Source organism: Lutra lutra, chromosome X (assembly GCF_902655055.1).
Source record: "Lutra lutra chromosome X, mLutLut1.2, whole genome shotgun sequence".
Lineage (NCBI taxonomy): Eukaryota > Metazoa > Chordata > Mammalia > Carnivora > Mustelidae > Lutra > Lutra lutra.
The window spans coordinates 91,729,291-91,753,156 of NC_062296.1; the positions used below are offsets into that span (position 1 = coordinate 91,729,291).

Consider the following 23,866-nt stretch of genomic DNA (forward strand, 5'->3'; position numbering starts at 1 on the left):
CTGAAGTGCCTTCTCTCCTCACCCAGATCCAGTGTATGTTCCTGAAGACCTGGCTTGGTCCTCATGGCCTTCTCGAAGCCTTGGAAGGTCTTCAAACATCAGCCATATTTCCCTCTCGGTTGAATTCCTGCACCCATGCCTCTTGGGCATCTTTTTGTAAACGTCGAGATAGAACTCTTAGAACATACAATTCACCATTCTAAAAAGTGCACAGTTCAGTGGGTTTTAGTACATTCACCGAGTTGTGCCTCTGTGACATGGTTTAGAATAACTTTCAGCACCTCAAGAGGAAATGCATCCACAGCCATGGCCCCTCTACCATTTGCCTTCGACACCCCCTCCCCTGACATCCAGTAATCACCTTTCAGCCTTGCCTTTTCTGCCTTTTTCCCCTTAGTGTGTTTTCAAGGGTCATCCCTGTTATATCATGTGTTGGAGCTTCACTCCTTTTTAGGACCGAATAACCTTCCATTGCACAGATAGACCACATTTTGTTTATCCATTTATCGGTCGATGGACATTTGGGTTGTTTCCACTTTTTGGCTGTCATGAATAATGCTGCCATGAATGTTCATGTGCAAGGTTTTTATAGACACATGTTTTCATTTCTCTTGAAATGAAACATGACTAGGAGTGGAGTTGCTGGATCCGGTGGTAACTCTGTGTTGATCTGTGCCTTCCCACCAGCAGCGTAGCAGGGTTCTCCTTTGCCCCCATCCTCTTTGACATTTTGAACAGCCCAAGTCTGTTACTATGATTATTTGTCTTCAGGATGTATGATCTCACATGCGTTACTCTCACTTCCCCAATTGAAGGGCAAGTTACTGCAGGCGGCAGTCCATCGGTTCAGTCTTTATGGTTCAGCAAGTGTTTCTCGATTGCCTTCTGTGTGTCAGGAACTAAGGAGTGAGGCTATGAAAATGAAAAAGTTCTCTTTAGTAGGGGAGGTACCTACAATCATGGCAGCCCATTTCTGGGTGACAGGTGCAGTAATGAGCACCTATTCAAGGAACAGCCTTTGCTTCCCAGAATTCATGTTGATTGTCTCCCTCCCACAATGTCATACTTATAACAAACACCAGTTAAACCTACCATTTCATACATTCTATTTCAGAGAAGGAACAGATCTCTGTGTGTGTCCTCCTTTTAGTCCAAATGTAGGAGCTCTGATCTTTCCCTTGGGCATTTGCATTTCAGTACCACGTAACAAATATGCTTAAGGAAGTAAATGCCAGCAATATTTCTAGCAGTCACTTTGGAAGTACAATGTGAGTTATTTTGAAACAGTGAATCATCAAGAATGTTAATCTGTTGACTTGTAAGTATAAAAGCTGCTTGAGACTCTCGGCCAAAGAGAGAAAAGGAACCTTCTAAAATTTTAATTCCTTGGGACTCAAAAATAGGTTGTCCATATGTTGCTTTCACCTGCAGTCAGTCTGGTTTTGTGTTTGTCTTCCTTCAACTACAAGTCAGGGGTCAAGAGATGTTAAGATGTTGGTGTCAAGATAAATGCTGTCAAGAATGAAGGGTATCAAACTACAAATTGTTGAAATGAAAGACGTGTTAGGCTATAGAAAGGTACAATTGTCCAAATATAGAGACATGATCATTAAAGTGCATTTTATATTGTGCCTTTTGGTGACTTCACAATAGTATCAAATGGTTTTCGTCTGAGTTGTTAATTACCTAATTAAAAATGTCAATGTTTGCAGTGCTGGAGCAGTGACATAAAGGCATTTCTTGAATTTAGGAAAAAGTTATTGATCGTCCGGTGCATTCGAGGAAAGAGAACGGCACTTTTCTTCCAGTTTGTAAATCACATTGATTTTAACAGTGACTGACAAATTCTTCTGTGATTTATTTGAACTCTGAAAAGAAGTTTGTTTGTGGTAAAGAAAAACTAAGACGTTAAGAGTGAATTGTGTGTTCATACTGAATATAGATGAGTGAAATCCGTACTGACTCCTTGCACATAGAAGAACAGTATGATTCTTCCATGGGTTCAATATTTTATAAGCACTTACACAGCACTCAGTATTTACCAAGCACTGGGTTAGGATTTTTACAAATACTAACTTCTTTAATCTTCATAATAATCCTAGAGAATGTGTATGATTATTATCCCCATTTTGCAGATAAGGGAACTGAGAAATTCGGTGACCTGCATAAGGCCACCCAAGTAGTTAGTGTAACCCCATGCAATTTGGCACCAGATTGTCTGCTCTGGCCTGTCTCTCAAAGAGTGCAATCACTGAGTTAATACCAATGTGGGGATTCTGTTGGCTTCACAGCATTCCAGGTTTTGGAGGGCAGTTGGCTGCAGGTTTTTTCAAAAGTCCAGGAGAGCACTGAACTAAGTGTGCGAGAGAAAATATACCATACATTGTAACCTGTATTTCCTGTGGTCTAGATGATGCATTATCCATGCCATGTATTATACATTACAGAGTCGAAGGCTTACATTGCATTTCCCTATCACATATATGAATGTCATATGTTGTGCCTATATGCATGTGTATGTGCCTCCATGGCCTAGATAACCATGTGGGCTCTCCATCCTTGCTCCTCCCTTCTCAGACTTCTAAGAACTGTGGACTGCTCGACTTCTCGAAAGTTATTACTCTTCCTTCTTGGTGAGGAGTATAGTGAGAATTGACAATGTCCATCTGTCTTTGGACACCAAGGTTAGATCACGGAAGAGAGGTCTGAAAACTTTGGGCCTGTCTACAGCTTGGTGGCCTGACACGAGTTTTTCTGGTGTGGGGCAGCTTTCACAACAATGAGTTTCTTGTCACCATTCCTTCATATGGGAACATCTCGTGGCAGTTGCTTGTGATATCAACTACTTCCAAGAATGACAAACCTGCGTTTCATCTTCTGGGCCGTGGCTTCTCAAAGATGGGCCCCATTTACCAGCAACTCCTACTGGCAGTAACTCTCCCATGTCTAATCATTTAGGGTGTGTGTGTGTGTCTATGTGTATGTGTGTATGTACGTGTTTTAAAAGGCCAAAATGGGGCGCCTGGGTGGCTCAGGGGGTTAAGCCTCCGCTTTTGGCTCATGTCGTGATCTCAGGGTCCTGGGATCAAGGCCCACATTGGGCTCTCTGCTCAGCGGGGAGCCTGCTTCCCTCTTTCTCTCTCTGCCTGCCTCTCTGCCTACTTGTGACCTCTCTCTCTGTGTCAAATAAATAAATAAAATCTTTTTTTTTTAAAAAAGGCCAAAGTAATGAATGTTAACAAACCTATTATTCCAGGCCAAGAGGATCTCAAATTAAGTAGGACTTTGCAGGTGCTCATAACAGCAAGTTCATTGTAAAGGCAAGGAAGACACTCAATTAAAACTGATAATCTCTATATAGGCTCTGAGATTTCTTTTTTAAAAAATAGAGCTTACATTGAACAGATATAATGAGGAGAGTCATAGTTACATAGACTTCTTTAACTTAAGTCAGTGTTTCTCATCTTGGCATTCGTTCCAGAACTTATTTTTAAATGGGCTGCTGTGTGCACAGCATATTGCCTTGCCTTCCAAGTACTGTGTCACAGTTTGGACCGGTACCCAACAAGAATAATGAAATTATGAGTCCCAGAACAGTGCCTACCTATAATAAGCATTTGATAAATACTTGGGCGGGAAAAGTGGATTGGCGACAGTTGTAGCAGGTAATAGAAGAAGGTAACTTTAACTCCTGACCGCCTAGGAGGAGGGAGCAGCTACTTGAAGAGGGGCAATCGTCCCAGCTCTCTCTGGGTACAAGTCACCTCTGGGCGCAAGAAGGGCATCAGAGGAGGGGTGGGGAAATTTGGGCCTGCTGGGTAGCAAGATGGCTCCTACCTTACACACCGTCTGGGAAGTGTCTCCTGTAGTATCATGCCCAAAGCCAGAATTTGGGTGACCGCCTTTTTTTTTTTTTTATTTCTTTTCAGCGTAACAGAATTCATTGTTTATGCAGCACACCCAGTGCTCCATGCAATCCGTGCCCTCCATAATACCTACCACCTGGCTCCCCCAACCTCCCACCCCCCACCCCTTCAAGACCCTCAGATTGTTTTTCAGAGTCTATAGTCTCTCATGGTTCATCTCCTCTTCCAATTTCCCTCAACTCCCTTATCCTCTCCATCTCCCCATGTCCTCCATGTTATTTGTTATGTTCCACAAATAAGTGAAACCATATGATAATTGACTCTCTCTGCTTGACTTATTTCACTCAGCATAATCTCTTCCAGTCCCATCCATGTTGCTACAAAAGTTGGGGATTCATCCTTTCTGATGGAGGCATCATACTCCATAGTGTATATGGACCACATCTTCCTTATCCATTCGTCCGTTGAAGGGCATCTTGGTTCTTTCCACAGTTTGGCGGCCGTGGCCATTGCTGCTATAAACATTGGGGTACAGATGGCCCTTCTTTTCACTCCATCTGTATCTTTGGGGTAAATACCCAGGAGTGCAATGGCAGGGTCATAGGGAAGCTCTATTTTTAATTTCTTGAGGAATCTCCACACTGTTCTCCAAAGTGGCTGCACCAACTTGCATTCCCACCAACAGTGTAAGAGGGTTCCCCTTTCTCCACATCCCCTCCAACACATGTTGTTTCCTGTCTTGCTAATTTTGGCCATTCTAACTGGTGTAAGGTGGTATCTCAATGTGGTTTTAACTTGAATCTCCCTGATGGCTAGTGATGTTAGAATGGCCAAAATTAGCAAGACTGCCTGACTTTCAAGAGGTTTTGGAGTTCTCCTGAGGTGGGCGCTCTCGGGTGGGCTAGTGATCCTCGACGTAGCCTGTGGTGACTTGAAGTGCTTACGTTTCAACCTGCCATGCCATCTACCCTCATTTCTACTGGAAACAACTAAAACGGATAGTGAAGTCTTCATGCTTTCGCTCTAAAAAGTACGAGTTGCATGTGTCTGGTATGATAGTACTCCTACAGGGTGATTCATAGGTTAAATCATTAGAACAGAAAAGAGGAAATATTTTTACTTGGCTAAGCCCTCCTTTTTAAAAACAAATATTGCTCTTTAAAAAAAAACCCATATCACTGGCATGGTTTTCAGTTCCTTTCACAATTGGTTACTCTTTAAGCATACAATCTTTAACTATGAAATCATTTGGAGATAATTACTTTTGGAAGGAAAATGACAAGGGAAATAGTTATGTAGTCGATTTTTGATTATCCATGAGGATTTTGCCACTGGAATTAAAATTGCATTTGAACAAATAGCAACAGTTACCTTCTGTCTTTGCTCACTCCTGGAACAGAATGTTTTATTAGGAAACAGGACTGAATTTTATTCCTCCTCCTGAGCCCTGGGCCTGTCCTGTTTTCTCTGCCTGTGCTACCGAATGTTTTCCCCAACTCAGCCGCGGGCTGGAGCTGGCTAGCCCTGGAGAGAGGACTGATTGGGTGCCTCTCTTTCCAGCCCCATGTTCCATTCCCCACCTTGGTCCCTTGGAAGCAGCCACAGTGGGAGCATTTACACCATGGAAATTGGTGAACGCTGCAAATCGGGGCTTTTCTCCAGAGGGTCAGCTGTTAAGCATTTCCCCAGCACACAGCTGCCCTGTTCAGTCTTTACTCCTCTTGATACATACCCTCTGAAATAGATGGTAGGCTGCCCTCCTTGCAAACATATAATGTTTGTAATGGAAAAGGCCACTCTTTCTTTGCTCGTTGTAGTAATTCATATACCTGGGTCTGCTTTTCTAGTGTCCCTTTCTCTATGTTTCAATCAGAAGGAGGCATCTTCCTTCTGAAAACCTTTGCTCACTTCTCATTAGCTCACTGTGATTGCCCACACGGCCCAGGATTTAGAGAGCCAAGGCATCTAGGTGTGCATATAAAAGAAAAACAAACAAGAGTTTGAGGAGTCCTATGATAGAAGAAAGTTCTCGAATAAAGTGCATAATCTTGGCCCAGGCCTTTTGCGGCAGCCGGTTTGGGTGCCAGGATTGACTTTCTGGGCATTAGCCATGGCCAGTCACTCATGGCCCCAGGCTCAGAAGGGCTTCACGCATGGTTTCCTGCTCTGCTGTCACATATCTTGAAATTCTGAATTCTTTTCGAACAAGAGGTCCTGCATTTTCATTTTGCTCAGGGCCCCATAAATTATGTAGCGATCCTGAGAGTTGTTCAGATGTCTTCTTTGCTTCTGATTTTAGAAAGTCAAATTTCTTAGAAGTCTGGTGTCTAGATCAGTGGGATGTTTCTATGTTAACCACAGATGATGCTTGGTCAGATCCCTCTTGAATCCTGAGTAAGTAGTTTGAAAAAAAATGGTGTTTGTTCTCCCTTATTTTGATTTTTCTAAGGCGGTGGCCCAGTTTGAGTGTATGAGATTGGTTTCAGTCCTTCATTTGCAAGCAACTATTTTTAATTTTTTTCTTAATGCGTACTTTTGAAATAATGTTACTGATGTATTTATTACCCATCACAAGATTCATCCAGCTGAAGTACACGATTCAGTGCTTTTTCATGAATTTACACAGTGGTACAGACCTCCCCACAATCCATCTTAGAACATTTCGGTCACCCAACGGGATTACTTATGCCCATTTGCAGTTACTCCCTGTTCCCATCCCTAGCCCCTGGCAACCGCTCATCTCCTTTGTTTCTCCAGCCTTTTGCCTTTTATGGACATTTTGTATAAATGGAACTACACAGTCTGTGACCTTTCACGACTTGCTTTCTTCACTCAGCATCACGTTTTTAAGGTTCATCCGCGGTGTGGCAGGTAAATGCACACTTTTAGGCAAAGATTCACAGCATGGGTGACATTTGTGCAGGACAAATAATAATCATCCCCTTATCTGTGAGTGCACACTCATTGTACCTCAAATTTCCATTTAGATTGAAAAGCTAGCCCCAATGCGTTCTAAAGTATACCATTTTGGCACCTTCCAGATCAACCATGTACCCCCACATCCGGAGAAAACTTAGGTGCTGTTTCTGAAGGTCTACGCGAGCTTGGTATTTGAATTCATTCATTACCAAGTATACTTTCTATGCTTTCTAGAATTACCACTCAATTACAAGGATACTCTGACAGTTGCAAAGAAGCTTTTCAGAGTCGATGCTCATTAAAAACATATTTTTTCACGGTATAAAAGCAAATACAGTAAAAATTCCATGGATTCAAATTCAAGCTCAGGACTCAGGCAGCCCTCGGTTGAAATCCTAGCTCTAGCCCTCAAAGCTGCTACCTTAAAAATAGGCTACTGTAGCTCTCCAAGATTCAGTTTCCTACAACTAGGTTATGAAATAATGTTAGACCCAACCTCTGAGAATTGGCATGAATTCAAGAAGCCACGTCTTGCCTCGAATGTAGCACCTGGCGCAGTCAATGTTCGCTGCATGTTAACTGCGAGGCTGATGGGTGTGATGATTCTGTCTGTCCTGTGAAGTTATCCACCACTCTTCCAAAGGGGTACCTGGCATTGTTTGGGTCCACATTGGAATTTGTTCCCTTTGGAAAAATCTGGCCTTTTCTTTTGCTTTTGAAAGTTAAGACAAAGATATGTGGATTGCATTACCTGAAAGCTCTGATTTAGGATCGAGTAATTCCTTATTTGAGGAATGCTTTTTCGCACTTTCATTTCTATGCCCACCTAGCACCCAACACAAAGCCAGGGGCTCAACCGTTGATGGTTCCCAATGCCAGCTACACATTAGAATCGTCCAGGAAGCTTTTGACACTCAGTATTCAAAGTGTGACTCTTAGGCCAGCACCGTTGGTATCAAGAAATGCAAAATCGCAGGCACACCCAGACGCACTTGATCGGAATCTGCATTTTAGGAAGCACACGGGGGAATCTGTATGCACATTAAAGTTTCAGATGTGCTATACAGTATCATACCAGAGGCCAGGCCCCTCCCCTGGAGATTCTGATTTATTTGGTCTGGGGAGGAGCCTAGGCATCATTAAATAAAAGCCCCCAACCCCCAGTTGATCAGAGGAAAATGTACAGCCAAGTTAGACAGCCCCTGGCATGGTCCTTCTCGCTCACAGGCCGTTGATAACCGGCTCACTATCTAGCAAGCACTTGGAAGTGGGTTTCATCACTGATTTAAATTGCCTGTTTTAGAACTCCCGGTCATGTTTTAATGTGTTTGGGCCTCTAATAAATAATCTTAATGATTTGTAAATCTTCCCCTAAAGTAGTCTTCTAGTTTCCATTTAACATTACTCTTATCACAGATCCGAGGCTGGAGATGAAGGATTAGTTTTCTTTGTCTTTCAGCCAAAAAAGGCTCTTTCTCCAGCTTTAACCATACCTGTATTCTCATATTTGAGGGTCATATCATTTCTCACTGTCCACATGCTTTGCAATCCTATAAAACATCTTAATATGCCACTTTCATTATGATCTCCATAAAATGAATAAATTTACTAAATGGTTTGGGAGAAATGAATATAAGTGCATTGCTTCCAAACCCTTTATTTTTCTACAAATCCATAATTTGGGGAGTTGAAAGTATCATATTCCACATGAATATTTAATTTTAGGCATCACTTACTAAATATTGATGATAAAGCAGGCTCTTTAGAGGTCTTCAATTTGAAAAAAAGTCTCAGTTTGTCTGAGTGTAAAGTCAACTCCAACAATCAGATTCCATTTGAAATTCAGTTTTCACTTCAGTGTACTGGTTGGCCAAGGTTCTGTCCTCCAGTCCTTAATCTCTGATTGTGATAAGCCCACGGAATAATTTTGTGTGTGGTTCAGTTTTCTGCGGTTGGCCTTTTTGTTTTTCTTTAATTTGGCATATAATGTGTACACACTGAAACTTATTTTATTTGCATTGAGATGGGAAGACACCGAATATTACCCATTATTTGTGGAAATGTGAACTGTGTTGTTTAGAGCAGGATTTCTCCAGCCCGGCACCATTGGGTCAGATTTGGGGCCAGATGGTTCTGCGTTGCCCTGGGGGCTGTCCTACTCACTGCAGGTTGCTTCTCAGCCTCCCTGCACCCCGCTCAGTGGATGCCAGTAGCATGGTCCCCAGTTAGGACAATCAGAAATGTCTGAGACATTGCCAGATGTCCCCTAAGGAGACCAAACTGCCCCAAAGTTGAGAATTTGTAGACACTTTCTGATTTAAATAAGACTTTCTCAGTGTTGCTAGTTTCCACTCGTGTGTTTGGGTGAATTGTTACCAGTGTGAAGAGCGCTGGTGTATTGGATTTCTAGCTCGAGATGATTGCAAATATTCAAGATGATTAGTTGAGAAAACTTTCTTACTTTCCTCCCTCTGGATTTTAAAGCTCCTTAAGCCAAGTGGAAAATCAAGTCATTTATCTGCCAAGGTCAAAGAAGGAAATGACTTTGGACACAGTTACTGGAGGGCTTCAGGTGCAAGTGGCTATTCTGGCCTGGTGATCTAGAGACACGGGGATGCCACACTTTTGCTCGATATGTACAGAACAGTGGGTCTCAACCCTGGTTGCACACTGGAATCATGTGGCAGTTGTAGAAATTTCAGGCCCCAAGCCCCAGAGAGATTCCAGCTCTGTGTTTGAGGGTGGGGCATATGTATGTCTTCAAGCTGCCCAGGTGATTCTAGGGTGCGGCCAAGGTTGACAGCCACGGTGGGGGGTGGATATAACCGCTTCACGGCCTTTCTCCTTCATCAGGCACTTTCCCACATTCGCCTGGGCCTGGCTTTTTTCCTCTCTGCCAAGTGCCAGCCTAACTCTATTGTCCATGTATTATTATTCTTTTGTGACCAAATGGTCTGTTGCAAGTATTTTTCATTTGCTCAGACTTGCAAGGAAACCACTGGCTCAGCCTAGTCCCCTTAAATCTATGAGCTTCCTCTGACTGCTGCCTTCGCTTCAACTTCGCTTCAACATGGCACCTGAAAAACCTTTTTTTTTTAACGATTTTATTTGTTTGACAGACAGAGATCATAGGTAGGCAGAGAGGCAGGCAGAGAGAGGGGGAAGCAGGCTTCCTGCTGAGCAGAGAGTCCAATGCGGGGCTCGATCCTAGGACTCTGAGATCATAACCCGAGCCAAAGGCAGAAGCTTAACCCTCTGAGCCACCCAGGTGCCCCCTGTTTTGGGTTTTAAACATGTGTTCCTGCTTCTGCAAGCAGTTCATGATCCCAGTTCCCATGGTATCTTTTCCATCACCACCTGCATCGATTTTCTGCCCTCTGTAGCTTACGTTTCTTTCTTTCCTTTGTGGTCCCTCATACTCCTTTTCTCATCCTTAGATGACATGCCCACATTTTGCAAATTCTTCAGTGTGTTTCAAGATGCCGAGAGAGTGTCCTCGCTTGGCTGTTTTGATCTTCACCTGCCTGTTATTTTTAGCTCAAGACCAGTGTGTTTTGTTGGCACATTGGTTATTTAAAATGTATGCTTTTATGTCCCCGTCTGCCCCACCTGAGCTCTTAAATGTGACACCTCATGTCTGCAGGGCTCCCAGGTTCCTATTATGGCTAGTGGCTCTGGGCCAGGCCAGCCCTCCCAGGCCTCAGGCATCACGTCACGTCTAGATCCACCTCTCCCCTTCCCGCAGGACCGGCTCACCTGCCTTTAGGGAGCGTGTGGCCGGCATCTCCCCCAACCCCTGTAGTCTGTCGAGGCTGTTGCACTTCTAAATGGGATCAAAACAGTCTTTATCCTTGGCTTGCCTGGAAGTACTTCTGCTCAGTCCCACCAGCAGCTTTCATCTTGTTTCTTCGGCTAGTTCTTCCAAAATAAATCAGCTGTGGCCTCATCGCTAAAACTTATGTCACATGCTCTCTCGACTCTGGTGGCTGAATCACTCCACAAAGGCCTCTTGGATTCATCTCAGTAGTTTTGCAGTGGAGGCTCCCAAGGTACGGTGAATGTGGGGGCCCCTTTCGGCCTCCTTGTTCAAGCATAGGAACAGATTCATGGTGCCCGGTCTATCCTGTTCCCTTTTCTAATTTTCGAGGAATTGTCTTTGTTTTCTTATCTCCTTTAGGACCCCAGTAACATACCTGTTCCAGAAACATCACTCCACCTGTAGTTTTTCGCCTGAGCTTCTGTTTGTGTCTACACAGGGACAAGACTAGTAACGTTGCGCCTGCTTTGTATAATTTCTCAGTATATCCACATCAAGTTACACTTTTAAAAGCACCTTTCATAAACTCTCAAACTCAACTTACAAATCTTTTACTTGTAAATCTTTAACATGCTTGCATTAATGTTAAACACACAGACAGACACGAACACACTTTTCTGTTGAGCTTTTAAATACCAGCCAATTAGATTTTTTTTCCCCCAAGTCTAATCCTTAAAACTTCACTGAGCATCTAAATATTCCTGAGAGGTCTAAATTTCCAGGGTTTTTTTTTTTTTTTTAGAGATTTTATTTTTGTGTAATCTCTACACCCAATATGGGCCTCAAACCCTCACTCAACCCCAAGATCAAGAGTCGCTCGTGCCACCGACTGAGACAGCTGGGCGCCCCGAAATTTCCAGGTTACGTACATTAGATTTGAATAGCAGTTACAAATGTAAATCACTAAGTCCCAAGTATGTTAATGAAAATGATAAATTTAATAAGTCAGATTCTCCTAGTGCTGAAAGCAGAAAAGGACCCAGGATGGCAGGGCCCCCTCCAGTCTAGAGCACTGGTTCTCAGCTCTCTCTAGAATGGTCTGGGAAACTTTCGAATATCCCAGGCCTGAGTTCCAGCTCCAGAGATCCTGACTTCATTGATCTGGAGTAGTGTGCAGGCACTGATATGTAAAAAACAAAACAAAAAGCACCTCTCCAAGTGATTTTCATGTGTAGCCAGGGTTGCGAAGCACTTTTCTGTACTCCTTACCTCACCTAAAACACCTTGTACAACATTTTACTGCTCACTTTGACCTCAGGGAATTCAGCAGATCTCAAATTGGACGGGCATGTGTAACATTTCCAGGAAATATTCCCAAGGGAAATAAAGTACACCTTTCTTGTGTAGATCATGTTGTTTGTTGTTTTGGAGTATCATCGTGTTCTTGTGGGTTTCTGCAGAATTCTTTTTTCCCTTTTTTGATGTTTAACTTGGCATCTGTTCATCAATGTGAAATCCTTTAAGCTGGCTCATTTGTCCATGTCACACCATCCTTGAGAGCATTCGTGCTTCCTGGTGGTGACAAAGTATACCAGGTCAATTCTGATTCTTCTGCCTCAAGATGTGGATTTGATTACTTTCCAAGGATCCCTGGCTCCTTTTAGTGGGGAGAGTTGTAGAGACAAAATCTTGGCTATTGGGGTGCATGTAAGTACTAATAGCAGGTGGGTCTTGGACCCATGAGCACATCTCCAGCTGAAATCCTTGATTCTCTCAATGCGGTTTCTGTGCATCTTGTTGATCATCTTATAATTTTTGTATCTCTATCTTATCTACTTTTCCCCCCTGCAACTGATATTACAGTGTTCTCTGTAGATTTTTGAGCATTAAGATGCTCTCCCTTCTTAATTTACTCTCTTTCAAATTTCTATTGTGTTTGAATCAGGAAAAATATGTGAGCGGTCTTTGTGTATTTTCTGGTTTATGTTCAGAGGCCAGGGGAAACACACTGTTCTCTTTTCCAGGCCCAAATTCTATTTCCTTTTATAGTTTGATAATTTCTCCCTTCTCCAGTCTTCATATTTCCTGAAGTTTCGTCACTTCTTAGCCAATTTGTTCATAAGCCATAACCAAGTAAGTTTTATGCGCAAACTGGAAAGTGGATTTTCCTCTGCAGTGAGAGGAAGTCACTATTTTGATACTATTTTAAGAAGTGGAGATGTGTGAGCAGAACTACTCTCCCAGTCATCACCCTGGCTGGTAATTTGTATCTGAGGTTGTAGATTCAGGTTATGGGTCAGAAATTTGGGATTAGAACAGCACAGACACAAATGGCAGGGACCACAGGCAAACGATTAATAATAAAATTCACCTAAGTGTTATTTTTGGTGTCAGGTATACTCCGTCTGGAGGTAACTTCCAGCAAGGCCCGAAAGCAATCTTCTTGACTTGATCTTAGAATAAGTCTTAACTTTAGAATTCACTCTGAGAAGACAGGAGGCAAACCCTCACTATCCAAAGGACTGCCCTCATTTGGGATCCTGAGTTTCGTCAAGTAACTTTAGATCAGCAATAAAATCCTGTTGAGAGTTTCCAGATTTTTCTCCACAAGGAGCCATGAAGCAGGCTGTTTATTTGTGGAACTCCCAGTTCTGGTTCTTTAGAACTCCTTTCTCTGCTGACCTAAAGATAACCAGCAAAGAAAAAAAAGAGGCACTTAAAAATACATGCCTTATTGATTTTGGAATGTTTGGGTAAATGCCAATCTGACTGATGTCCTTTATGTAGGAGTGGCTTTGGTACAAGACCCAGGATGATTATAGCCAAGAGGAAATAGAGTATCTAACAAATGATGTAAAGTTTGCATATATATATAAATGTTACATATACATAACACAAAATAGCAGTTATGGTTGCTAATAATAGCACTACAGGCACCATGCCCATCTCTCCATTTAGGTATGTTTTTAGTAGATGAATCCCAGTGAAATTTGACATACACATAAGCTTCTTTGGACTGAATTATTTTTTTATTTTGTTACAGGTACATTTTCAATTATGTTTTGTTGTTGTTGGTTTCATCTGTACTTTGACTTGTTTGGGGCAAAAACTTGGTGACTTTTTAGTGACTTAGGAAACAGTTTAATAAGTGTGCACACCCATGTTTCCGACTCATAAATGCAAGTGATTTTGCTGAGAATATCCTCAGAAACTACACCTTCTGATTGTTCTAAGATGGCATAGCTCTATTGATTTTGGTTGTACATATAACACATCCTCATTGTAAAGATGTCACAACTGCAGGGAAAATTTTAAAGAGCAGATTGCAGTAAGAAAAAAGTTCTGTGTATATGGCAGACTCCCTATAGTATGTGTATTTTTGCTTTTATATGGACGTAAATGAAAATGGACCAAAAAGTCATCAGATGAAGAGCCAGCCTTTTACAAATACAGCTCTATGGGGTTTTATCTGAACACAAAAGCATTCTCTATGGAATAATCATTAATTTAGCATTTATTTAACAATAACCTTTAACTCTATTTGCTTATTAATCTCTGTGTTTGGGGGCCTTGAAAGGTTTTCCAGAAGGATACGGATGCCCTGACTTTAAAACAAGTAAATGAAGGGGCACCTGGGTAGCTCAGTCAGTTAAGCATCTGCCTTTGGCCCAAGTCATGATCTCAGGGTCCCGGGACCGAGTCCCTCCTGCTCCTTGCTCAGCAGGGAGCCTGCTTCTCCCTCTGCCTCTGCCCCAGCCCCTGCTGTGTCTCTCTCTCTTGTGCTCTCTCAAATAATATATAAAATCTTAAAAAATAATAAAACAAGTAAATGAAAAAGCTAGGGTTGGGGAGAGGCTTTAATTAGCTACTCATATAAATTGCTTAGTCCAGTGTTTGTCCTATGGGGGCAGGCTTTCACGAAATTTAGCTAAAATCTCCATTACCTTTGCCACTGTTAGCATCTTCCTGGCAGCCGCCATCACTGCTACGGCAAGCACCACCACCACCATCGCCACCATCGGCAGCGTCACCAACCTTACTACATTATCTTTAGCAGGCAGAGACAACACAAGCCATTTCAAATTATCCTATGGACATGGGAACAATCTGAAAACTATCTGGGTTACTCTGTTTGCAAGTTTCTTCTTATATCATGGAGGACTTCATTATCAGTTGAAAAGCCACACCAGTTACATTCAAACATGCTATAAAAAGAAAGGTCTTAAAAATTGCACACAGAGGGGCACCTGGGTGGCTCAGTCATTAAGCGTCTGCCTTCAGCTCAGGTCGTGATCCCAGGGTCCTGGGATGGAGCCCTGTGTCTGGCTCCCTGCTCAGCGGGAAGCCTGCTTCTCCCTCTCCCACTACCCTTGCTTAAAAAAAAAAAGAAGAAGAAGAAGAAGAAGAAGAAGAAGAAGAAGAAGAAGAAGAAGAAGAATTGCACACACAGAATTATCAAGACAGGGATAGCGTATTCACTGCTTGCTGATGGAGTAGATGAAAATGCAAACAAGTGGGTAGGGATGTGAATGGCATCGCCTTTTAATACTTGATTCAGGAATGCTAAAGGACGGCCATTTCTCTCCACATTCTTTCAACAACTCACTTCTTCCGCAAAATAACTTTGACGGCTGCGGTCATGCACTTTCTCATGTCCAAGGCACAGAACTTTCTCTTCAGTAGCATTAATTTTTACATGTCTTATTCCTAATGCTTTATCTTAACTGTAGAGAAGAAAGAGCACCAAGAGACAGTTAAGTTTGTCAACTCTTGCCTCCTGGAAACAAAAATAGCTATTGCTATGGTGTTTGGAATAGAAAAGCTCCAAAGAACCTTATATACAGAAGTGGTTCGTACAGACTTCTCTGCTGAATCCATGCCAGGAGGTATTTTTATCCCATTAGGAAGTAACTGAATTTATTCAACTCTGGCCCGCCAGCCTCTGCCCCGGCGCATCTGACGAATGCTTGAGTGGTGAGAAAGTGTGGTACTCCTCCTGGTGGCGAAAGAGAAAAACTAAGGACAGTGCTCCTTCTGGGGGACCTTTGATAGGATCTGAGATATGTAAATGTTGCTTTATCCTGTTAGCCGGGTCTCTTGTGCAATTCTTATCTCAACTCCGTGTGGTTGCTTTTGTTCTTTGGACAACAGCTGATTTTTATCTTCTAAGGTCATTGAGATGCAAGGGACTTGACAAGCTGGCAGAGCGTTCTAGAGACGACTTGAGAAACATAGCTATGTCTTCAATCAGGATTATTTCAGAATCACAACAGTATGTTCAGCATATTAGTCACAGAACCAGGTTTTGAGCCTCGTGACCACAGAAATAGATCTTGGGCTTCTTTTCTGGTTACTGCTTCCAAACGCTCTGATTTCTCGAACTCGGTAGACAGAAACGGAGCCTTCTGCGATCAACAGAGTTTGGAGGGGGTTGGAACATACAAACAAAGCCACTCACTACCCCTTCTTGAGGCCTGCTTCTGGGCCAGCCCCAGGCTACAAGATCAAATACATTCTCCTTCAGTTGGTCCTTCATCACAGCTCTATGGGAGAGGCGAAACCATCCTCTTGATTAATGATTTGGACCCTGCTACCCTGAATCACGTGGGTAGTAAAAGGGTGCACCCAGAATCCAATTCTGATCTTTTCTATTCAGAACATACCCTACAAGCCAGTGGTTCTCATGGGGGACAGTTTAGCAATCTGAGGACAAGTAGCAACGCCTGGAGACATTTTTGCCTCTCACTCCTGGGGAGGTGCTGCTGGAATCAAGTAAGCATAGACCAAGGATGCTGCTTGATGTCCTACAGTGCATACAGCAACCCCTACCGCGAAGAGTTATCTGGCTTTAAATGTCAGTAGTGGTGAGGCGGAGAAAATTTGCTCTAAACCAGCACTACTCAAAAGGTGGTCCGTGGACCAGCGGCATCCACATCACCTGGAAGCTTGTTAGAATGCAGACTCGTGGACCCCATCCCAGACTTAGTGACTGGAAGCTTTGGGGCTGGAGGGTGGGGTCCAGGAATGTGTGTTTTAACAAGCCCCCTAGGCCCTTCTTACACACTCAACTGGGAGAAACTGTGCTTTAAAACACCAGGCCAGGGCTGCCTGGGTGCCTCAGTGGGTTAAGCCTCTGCCTTCAGCTCGGGTCATGATCTCAGGGTCCTGGGATCGAGTCCCACATCGGGCTCTCGGCTAGGCAGTGAGCCTGCTTCCTCCTCTCTCTCTCTCTACTTGTGATCTCTGTCAAATAAATAAAATCTTAAAAAAAATAAAAATAAAACACCAGGCCATTCTCTGTCTTATTGAGCTGGACACAGTAGTATGGTTTCCTCATCACTTTCCAGCGTTCCATTGTCGAATAGAAGTTTCTCTTGAGGCATCCAAAAGGGGAAAGTCTGGCATACACAGGAACAAGTGTGACTCATGGGGAAATCAGCGCAATTGCAAATTCAGGAACCGTGCCCAGCTGAAAATCTAAAGGGGCTTTTTTTTTTTTTCCTTTTCTTTTTCTCTCTGCTTAAGGAGAGAAGTCTTGGAGACTCAGCCCAGGTTTAAAAAAAAAAAAAAAAGCATATATGCTGGTTTGGTTTGAGGTTTGATTATCTAAAATTAAACTTACCTCAATTTAATAAAACCACTTTTGGAGAGAGTAAGAGCCACAGAATTCTGAATTGCAAATGACTTTGAGTTTCTGCTTTACTGACAGTCCTCAAATAAATCTTGCTCTCTGTATGTGCAATTTTTTTTGAATCATGAATTGTCTTTTGGAGAACCCATGGGATAATCATTTTGATCCGGGCCTCTCTTCAAAAATTGCTATCACTTGGTACTTACTTTATGTGATTGTTATGGGAAATACATTATGGGCGAGGATGAACTGTAAAGAAGAGAGCTGTCAGAACACAGGTTTGCCGTGGTGCCGTACCATTCTCTGCCTCACTCCTTAACGCTGCTGGAACCTGAAATATTAAAATATTTTTTTAAAATCTGAAAAAAAAAATCCTTTAATTTAGAGCCATTTTACTCATTGACTCCTTTGAGTTTGGGAGATTAAACTTTTTATAAAATCTAAAGAAGGTTTTCTAACTTGTCTGTTTTTTGTTTTTTTTTTCCGCCATCTATATTATGGCTAGAAAAAAAAAAGAGTCTTCTTCTAAAGTATTCTACGCAAGGATGACTGCATTAAAATCACCTGGGGTGATAGACAAATTCCCTGATCTCCTTCTGCTGGGATCCAGATTCAGGAGCTGAGATGCTCAGAAACAATACTTTTTTTAAAAACAGCCAAATTTAGCAATTAGCACCCTAGCGTGAGTTTCCAGCATCAATAATTTCCTAACAGACGGGAATCATACTGATGCGTCTTAGTTAACGCTTTCATGATTTTGGTGGCAGAGTGTTTACTGTAAATATTTTATCCTGTTATTAAGTAGTCAGAAATATAAATTAGTGGTCCCACCAGCTAACAGAGATCTAGAAATTCATTAATAATTTAAACAAATAATTCACGAAGCCATTTGTATCCCCTCTGTATAAAGTTGCTATGACTTTGTTAGGGAGGGGAAAAGGCCCAACCTTGTTGCAGGCAGAGGAATTAGGGATAGCAGCATCACTGATGAATTGAATCTAGAATGATCCTCCATTGACCAGGCATTGCAGAGAAAGGCCTGGGAAATATCTTGCAGGAGTTTTCCAGATAATTGAAGTTTTACCCTTTCGTTTTCCTCAAAATTATTAGCGTGAAAACCTAAAACCGAGGAATGTCTGCTTAAGAAGTATGAATTGCACATTCACCGTGTACCCCAAGCCAGGTAGAGCCACGGCTGAGGACACACACTTTGACCCCTCAAGAGGTCCCGCTCCTGAGGAGGAGAGTGGGCCGGGAGACACTCATGGCCAAGCAGCAGCCTGTGGGATGGTGCTTGCCACAGGTGAGCATGAAGGGCAAGGAGGCAGCACAGGTGGCCTCTGGAGGTCGCGTTTCTTGTTTCCATGCATCTGACCTCCACCGTGGGTGTTACCTGCACAGGAACTCTGCGGAAATGGGGAGGCCTTCAGGGAGCCTCGAGATGTGTCGGAATGTTTGCCTAGTTCCAGTGACTCCAGACACTCCAGCTACTCTAACTGGTTTTCTTCTTTCCCTTCATCCATCACTGTCCTCCAACCTCTTGGCTTCGAGGGCTGAATTTAAGGCTGTCACAGGAAACCAGATAACCGGGCTCATTAAATAACTGTCGTGGTAAACACAGTATGAAACTCGTCAACCCTGGCCAGAGCGGGGGAAGGGTCTCAGAACTTCCCTATCTTGAGAGGAAAGTTCATTGGAAAGCCTCGGGTCTACTTCCAGATTTAAGATTATATTCTGGATAATTCAGGCCCCTAAATGACAGACAAATAAGTGGAGGCATTTCTGTTATGTTGCTCTCAAGGACCCAAAGGAATAAACATTGCCATTTGTTGTTAAAGGATTTGATTTAGTACATCTCACGGCATGTATTTTTTAAAATTTTTAAAACTTTTATTGACATATAATGTTAGGTCACTTGTATTCAGATGGGACCTGTTTTAAGAAAGATAATTCATGGAATCCCAAATGTATTAGAAAGATAAATGGATGTTTTCTTATTTGACTAAAAAGAATCACTGACTTTTTTTTTTTAATCGAAGACACATTTCCGCTTCAATCCTTAAGTAATTCGCTGGAGATGAACAACTTGTTTGTGTCGAGTTTGGAAGGCAGGAATATTAGCCATGCTTCGTGATTTCCAGCAAAGGTATAACAGCTCTGACTATTATAATTTAAGACAATAGGATGTTGAATAATTGAGACCCAATGATTAGTAACAAGGTTTTACGTTTGTCCAGGGCTGTAGAGTTTATAGACTCTGTTATGTAACAATCATATTAGCTATTCCTGCCCTGTGAGGTGGGGAGAGCAAGAAAGCATTATTAGCGTTGGTTTATAGAAGAAAGAGATGGAAGGATTTACCAAGATCACACCACCTAGTAAGTGACAAGGCCAAAATAAGAAGGGAGGCCTTTGATTCCTTTTTATGCTCACTTTCAGGATCCTCCACAACAAAAAGCATGCTTCAGCATACTTTCAATTCTCTGATCAACTGGTTTTGTTTTTGTTTTTGTTTTCATTTCTGAGATTTTGGGTGTTTCTAGTATTTGTTTCCTTCTTTTCACTCTTAAATGAAGATGGTCTTAACATGATTTTAGTGCTGGAGGTGGGAGCTTCGGGTGAGGCAGGGATCAAGGTCGAAGGCAGGGCAGGAAGAGGGAGAAGGTAACAGGAATTTGGGGTTCAGAGACAGCAAGGTGACACTGTTACATCTCTCTCCCTCTCTGACAGACCCCGGCTGGGGAAGGTTCTCCCTCTAAAGACCCATGGGATGAGAGTAGGCCCATTTGGATAATCCCGGATACCCTCTCGCCATCTTCAGGTCCATATGCATAATCGCCTTTGTAAAGTCCCCTTCCTTGTGTAGGGAGGGTGACTTGGTCACAGGCTCCAAGGGTTAGTGGGTGGGCCTTTTTGCAGGGCTACTAGGGTGTTCACCATACCATGGCAGTCAGTCAGTGAGTTTTGGGTATGGTCTCCCCTGACTTGACTCTACCGTGTTCGTGAGTGTGTGTGCCCAATTGTCTCTTTATTTTCTCCCTTCTCTACTTATATCCTCGTTTTGTTTTCTCTTTTCATGATATATCCTTGTTTATCCCATTTATACATTCTCTGTGACCTTTGCTATGGGTTTCTTTTTTCCTTCATTATTACAGTTCTTGCTCCCCCCTCTCCTTACCATTTTGCTTGTGTTTCTTAGTCATTTAACTATTTAGGGCTGTTTTGAGCTTGTTTTATCTTCCTATTCCTTTCTAATTTAATTTTTTTATCACTTGCTTTCCTTTGAGCCCACTTGGTCTCCAGTTTTAGACGCCTTGACCCAATCTCTCTTTCCGTCCTTCTTCAACTTCCCCTCCTAACCCTCGCTCTCATCCAGAATTCTTATCTCCATGTGTACACATGGTTTCACTTTTGTGTCTCCTTCAGCCCTGGCCGTGCAGTTCCTATCTTAGAAAACAAGGGAAGAGGGGAAGCAGGCAGAACAGGGCAAAGTCATCTGTGCCGTTAAGCACAACCTAGGCTTGTACACATCTGCCTTGGAATGCCCCAAGCGCTGCATCCAAACTTGACCTTCTAGAACTCTTGCTCAGATCTCTTAGGAAAACCTTGACGGACAAAATGTACGCAGTCATTGATGACACATATGTAAATATAAACATATGTCCAGTAAGAAGGGTCAGGATAGAGTTTAGAATGACCTAAATGATTTAAGTATGGGTTCAGTTCTTCTGGGTTGCAAATCTTACTATATTTACAACAGCAAGCCTTTAAAATATAAACATTCCCCATGTCGTTGCTTTCTCAGTTTGTGCTTATCTATTTTATACAATTCTAGTACAGTGAGCATTTTATCAGTCGCAGAACTTTCAGTTATGGATGTTGCCAGTAACAGTGTTACAGATAATGGAATGGCTTTACACACACACGTGCAACTGAAGTTCGTAGTCTTATCAGGCCCCAGACGGAATCCATATGGAATAAGATCTGAACTGTGCCTTTCGTCTCCAGAGAATGGCACACATACAAAATTTTATATCCATTTTCAGAAGGTTCCGTTGATAAATTCGTTCTAAAAGTATTTACTGAGCACATACAAAGTAAACAAAACGGAAAGACTGTTCCGGGCACGATGGATGCATCAGTTAGTAAAATAGAAGACTTCTTTCTCTGGAGATGACATTGTGGAATGGGGAGTGACCGTGGATCAGTAAGTTTTAAGCGTGCCAGGTCCGAATAAGTAAGATAAAAGGACCACAGGCTGCAGCTGCTCAGAGGGTAAGGGAAGCTCTCTCGCAAGGTGATCTTTAAGCAGAAATATGACATAATGGGGGAGCTGATATTTAGAGGATGAGTCAACCATCGTAACAGCTTGCTATCACTTAGGTTCCTGTGTGGGAAGGCAATTGAGATAGTCAGACAAAGCCCCCTTTGTCTGTTAATGTGAAAAACAGGTTTTAGTTTAAATTCCTACACATAGCCATGAGTAGGTAGAAATGAACACATTCCAGGGAAGACGTGCTGTTTCAAATTTGTTTGGTTTTGCAGTTTGACTAAGCAAACATGTGATTATCCATTGAAACCGTAGCTCCAAAGCTAGGATTAGGTTGCCCACTTCTGGGGAATTGAGAGATCATCGCAGATCAGTTTTGAAAAGGAAAGTTTAAAAAGCTGACACTTTCCATTTCTATAGCATCTAGATAGGCAGCGTGGTCCATTTTTGTGACGCTGGAAATCTTTTATAGGTGTTCTCCGTGCCCCCCAAGCCCCTGTGGAATGCCCCGAGGGCCAGAGAGACTGACTCTCCGCCTGGAGCCTGGCCGCCTTAAGGTCTGAACAGTGGCTCCCAGGCACCTGGTCAACTAAGCTACGGTCCTCCTGGAGCTGGTTTTAAGTTTTCAGACTGCTCCATCTTCGGTCACTCCCTGCCTGGTACCACAGACACCAAGGCTGTGGTGATCCTGTGAAGGAGGGAGGGCCCCCGGTGTGACCCTGCTTCTTGGCCTCAGCAGGCCAAGCTGTAGAGATCGCTCCTCGGGCTTGTGCTTCTATCTTTGGATCATTTCCATGGGTCGTGGGGCTTGATTCGGTTCTTTTCTTTCTTTTCCATCTTCTGAGAGGCAGGTAATTGCTCAGTCTCGGGCAACAACAAGAAATGGCTTCCATACTGGGAGAGTCATCAAAAGGATGGGTGCGGCCTCTGTAGGACGCCAGTCTACACAAATATGGCTCCTCGAGGAAGGGGAAGTTTGGGTGCAAAGACTGGGCTTTATTTGCCATCATTCAGAGCCCCACTCCAAGAGAAAGAAGTCACAAATCCAGTGCACCTCATGGGCACCACTGGTGCCCGTGTTCCTGAAGCGTGTTCCCCACCGTTTGGTGGTCATGGTCCAGGGCGGCCCAGCTGAGAAAAGCTGGTGAAGTTGAATCTGTGCCCTTTGCTTCAATTTCATCCTCAAATGTGCCCTTCAGGATGTCACTGCGTTGGTGTGTGTGTCAATAACTTTTCAAAGTGAAGGTACAATTCCTTTGTTATTTATATGCTCGAAATGCACACTTCCTATTTTCCAAATCCACAGATGCAATAATTGAATTTTCAAAAGTTAGGAAGTTGGGGTCAGATTTTAGCCCTCGTGCTTTAGAGATTTGGGTAAACATTATCATTTTCTTTTCTTTCTCTTTGTTTCTTACTTGCTTGCTTGCTTTGTGTGTGTGTGTGTGTGTGTGTGTGTGTGTGTGTTATAAACATGAGAGGAATAGTGATTTTTTTCCTTCCAAAATAAAACAGAGTCCCTTGTTTTACATTTTACTTTTTATTTGACTTACCAAGCAGAAATTTGTTGGGTTGGTTTCTTACCTACTGACATATAACATCTGTGTGTCCTGGGGTTGAGGGTTGGCTATGACATGCTCTTTAAAAGGCTGGTACTGATGGGCAGAGATTTAGTATTCTTGTCTATTTTATTTTAAAGATTTTATTTATTAATTTGACAGACAGAGATCATAAGCAGGCAGAGAGGCAGGCAGAGAGAGAGGAGGGAGCAGGCTCCCTGCTGAGCAGAGAGCCCGATGTGGGGCTCGATTCCAGGACCCTGAGATCATGACCTGAGCCGAAGGCAGAGGCTTAACACACTGAGCCACCCAGGTGCCCCGTTCTTGTCTTTTTAAAAAAAAAGATATTTATTTATTTATTTATTTGAGAGAGAATGAGAAAGAGAGCATGAGATGCAAGAGGGGCAAAGGGAGAGGGAGAAGCAGGTTCTCAGCTGAGCACTAAGCCTGACTCGGAGTTCCATCCTAGGACCCTGAGATCATGATCTGAGCTGAAAGCAGATGCTTAACTGACTGAGCCACCCAGACACCCCAGAGATTTACTATTCTAATTACAAGAAATATATAGAAGTGTTGATGAAGTCAATAATACACTACATGTTAATAGATGGAATTTAAATAAAAGTATATAGTACCGAAAATTATAAAGCATTCATGTAAAAATTTGGCATTATTTGAACATATTAGTTTCATGTTTAGGAATTTGTATGATTTTTTAAAATAATTTTTATTTTAATATCTCCATATAGTAAGCATGTCTTGAGAAATTTCTTTGTACCTGATAAGGAAGGAAGGAATAAAGCAACATGAATTGTCTTGGCATTTGAATTTCCAAAGTCTTTCCGTAACCTTTCAGAATAATCA

General features: G+C 42.6%; 1 protein-coding gene across 3 annotated transcripts in view; it reads left to right on the top strand.

Annotated features, from left to right (window-relative positions):
* ARHGAP6 (Rho GTPase activating protein 6) overlaps nucleotides 1–23,866 on the top strand; it is a 488,327-nt gene that overhangs the window by 269,990 nt on the left and 194,471 nt on the right. The window lies entirely within an intron of this gene.